The 3,560-nt window shown below is 44.1% G+C and overlaps 1 long non-coding RNA gene across 1 annotated transcript; it reads left to right on the forward strand.

Moving 5' to 3' along the window:
* The first annotated feature begins 2,586 nt into the window (after positions 1-2,586).
* Positions 2,587-3,233, forward strand: LOC129733834 (uncharacterized). The gene is made up of 3 exons (XR_008729729.1): positions 2,587-2,716; positions 2,774-3,026; positions 3,087-3,233. It is a non-coding gene; the product is annotated as an uncharacterized LOC129733834 (long non-coding RNA).
* The last annotated feature ends 327 nt before the right edge of the window (positions 3,234-3,560 follow it).

A 3,560-nucleotide genomic window follows, 5' to 3' on the forward strand; every position in this document is an offset into this window, starting at 1 on the left:
CTGCCTATGTTGCCGACCACAACAAACCCGCCGTGACGTCTTAGTCAGCACTCAGCACACCACTTTTCCGCAGCTAGAGGGAAATTCCGGCCTATCTAACCCTAAACATTAATCACAAATATAAAATAAAAATTATCGGCCCTACTAAACGCGACAATATCGTTCACAAACGAAAAAACGAACGAATTTAAACGAATTTACGTGAACGATATTCAGCGCAAGTGATGAGAACTGTCATAACAAGTACACGCTGCTGCGGGAGTGCCCAAATGCGGGTAATTTTCACTTTACACTCTCTCGCAGCGGCACCCAAAATTAGGGTTATTTTTACGTTAGCGTTACACATAATTTAGTAAATTTCCCACTCGATGCTAAAATTGTAACCGCACAGGTTACAATCTCGCCCACACCGAGTGGAAAAAAATTGACAGCAATTTTTTTCACTAACCTAACACCTAACACCGATAACAATAATAAACGGGGAATGAAAAAGTTAATGAACAAATAAATAAATAAATAAATTAATAAATAAACAAAAAAATTAATAAATATGTACAAAGTCTGCTATCCCTATCATTCCTTCCGTAATTTACAAGCAAACAATTCCAAAAACTAATCGACCGGAGTTCCGAATCGTTGAAATTGTTTGGTCTTGATGTGAAGTGCTAATTCTGAAAGCATTCGCAAAGCGAGAAGCAGTCAGCTCTCATCTAACCCAATCAAGACCTGAACTTGAAATCCAATTCTAATCCATTTTCCAAGACAACTCATCTTCCCAAAATACTGCAAGTCCCAGTACTAATTTTGTACGGTTCTGACTTGCAGGGGAACGGTTGTCGGTTTTTTTTTCATCGACTGTCCAACTTTCGTGTTCTTACGGTGCCAACACTCGATACCTGAGCTAGAGTTAATTTCCGAACCACTCATTCTATTCTCTGTTTCAAACATATCCTTTCATTCCAATCGCCATTTGCACTTCGACTCACCTTTTGAATTAACTCTGGAATATTGTATCTCACTCAACCACGTCAACTTTTATTCGTTCACTCATGCATATCCAATCACACATTCACGCACTCCTTCTGGCACCCATCCCACGTCATTGTCAACATTCTGGACCATGTCTTTCTGTCCCTGTTCATCTCAAAAGCATCTCCCATACTGAGACGTTTGAGAGGGACCAAAGAATGTCTCTCGCATAATGCGGTAAATAATAAAAATATTCCCTAAGGAATTCAATTTTATCACCCTGGTGGTTAAAATCTGAAACCCCAGTATTATGCAAGACTCCGAATACACAACATTCGGTTCCGATGACGCGCATTCATACATATCCACATTCGGCCGCACCGTACATACATTACATTGCCTTACCACAAACGATCAGTTTCTAATCCGAATCCATCTTATCGTTTCTGGCAGCACGGCATCGTTTGGAGACGTCAACCGGCGATGACGTCATTCCTATGCGGAATGATCAATGAATATTTTATGTAAACAAACCGGAATGGAAACTCGCCGTTCACATTCCGGTTTTCGCGATTTTTTTGGTTTTCGCGACGGTTTCTCGCGGCGAAAATACGTTACGCGTGCGTGTTTATCCCCATAGAAAAGGGGAAAAGTGTTTTGTGCGAAGAAGAAACGCCCAAACAAGGCAAAAATTTGTAAAAAGTCCCCGCTGAAGAGGGGTGAAAACTAAGTCAATGGCCCCGAACAAGGCGAAGTGATATGTTTTCGGTTGTTTGCCTGCTGTTTCCAAGTGCCTGTGCGTGGGTGTTTTTCCAAAAGGCGCGGAAATCTATTCCGGCAATAATTAAACTTTACACCGTCACGACTGATTTTGGAACAGAAAGCAAAACTTCAGCGGAACGATTTATTACTCCGCCACTAGTGCGAAGCACGCAAAACGTCAACGAAGGTAATGAAGAACCTTCTAACGGCAGTGTAAGTCTCCCTTTTTACTATTCACTAGAAGTAGGTAGAGCAACGCATAAATGGACCGACAGTCCCAAATGTAATCCGGCGGTCGCCTTTGAAATGTTCCCAAATGAACAATCCGTTTAAAGGCAGGCCGCCGGTATAAAATCGTACCAGTTTATGCTGGTTTGAGAAGAATTGCTGGCCAGACACCAAGATTTTTCCCGGTAGGATCAACCAGCTCGTAGGACGAAGACCCCTTTTTGGCGAGAACTTTCGCCGGTAAGTATTGTGGTCCAATTTTAGCGTTATAAGGCTCGAGAGCGTTCGACAACTTCATGTTTCGTCGGTAAACAATTTGACCGACTGCGAATGGGTTCGCAAATTTGCGATGTCGCCCGTTGTATTGCTGTCGAGCACCCTCTGAGGCCTTACTAAGATTTTTAACCACAATACCCCGGATTGTCTCTAATTGGTCCTGTCTTGATTTCAGATCACCCTCCCCGGAAATCCTGGAGTAGTCATCCCCTGATGCCATTTCGCAACCATGGACGACGAAATGAGGACTAAACCCGGTAGACGAATAAACCGTGGTATTTAGGATGCGTTCCACATCAGAAATGCGGGCATCCCAGTTGCGCTGGTCCCCTCTTCAGCGGGGACTTTTTACAAATTTTTGCCTTGTTTGGGCGTTTCTTCTTCGCACAAAACACTTTTCCCCTTTTCTATGGGGATAAACACGCACGCGGGCGTACGCGCGTATTGCCGTATTTATAGAACGATTCGTTCGTTCTACCGGGTTAGCCTGCGAATGATATCTCGAATTCAGCCAATGTGTAACATTTGTTTCTTTTAGGAACCGGCTGAATTCTTTGGAGATGAACGTCGAACCATTATCGCTCAACAGGATTTCCGGACTTCCATGGCGGTTGAACCATTGTTCGCGAAGGGTCGCACAAAGTGAGGCGCTGCAAATTTTGCGAACGGGGGTCAACATTACGTACTTGCTGAAGACGTCGAGGACGACTAGCAAGTGTTGATTGCCCCGTTTGCTTCGAGGAAGTGGGCCTATGTAGACCACCGAAATCATCTGCCACGGTGCACCGGTTGTGCGTGACTGACCCATTTCTGGTTGGACTGAGGTAAATGGTGCTTTTATCTCTTTGCAGGTCCCACATTGGCGAATATATTCGCGAACTTCTGGTCCCATACGAGGCCAAAAATAGCGTTTTTGAACCTCGTGAATCGTTTTATCATAACCCACATGAAGCAATTCATCGTGGGTATGTTGCACGATTTCTTCTCGACACTCGGGAGTTGGGACCAATTTCCAACGAAACTGAGAGTCGAATGGTACACTTTTCGAGGCCACGTATTTGAAAAGTTTACCATCTTCGACTTTAAAGTCAGGATAATCATCAGGATTGGCTGAAACTTTAGACTTCATGGAACAATACCAGTCTGAAGTGGACAATGCCGAAATGGCAGCTACAGCACGGGATAAGGCATCCGGAACGACATTGTCCTTACCTTTCCGGTGCTCAATGGACATGTCGTAGAGTTGTAGTTCCAAACTCCACCGACTCAGGCGCGAACTGGTCTTCCATTTGGTCTTCAGTATCCAGGTAATGGCTGATGAATCA

Source organism: Wyeomyia smithii, chromosome 1 (assembly GCF_029784165.1).
Source record: "Wyeomyia smithii strain HCP4-BCI-WySm-NY-G18 chromosome 1, ASM2978416v1, whole genome shotgun sequence".
Taxonomy (NCBI): Eukaryota; Metazoa; Arthropoda; class Insecta; order Diptera; family Culicidae; genus Wyeomyia; species Wyeomyia smithii.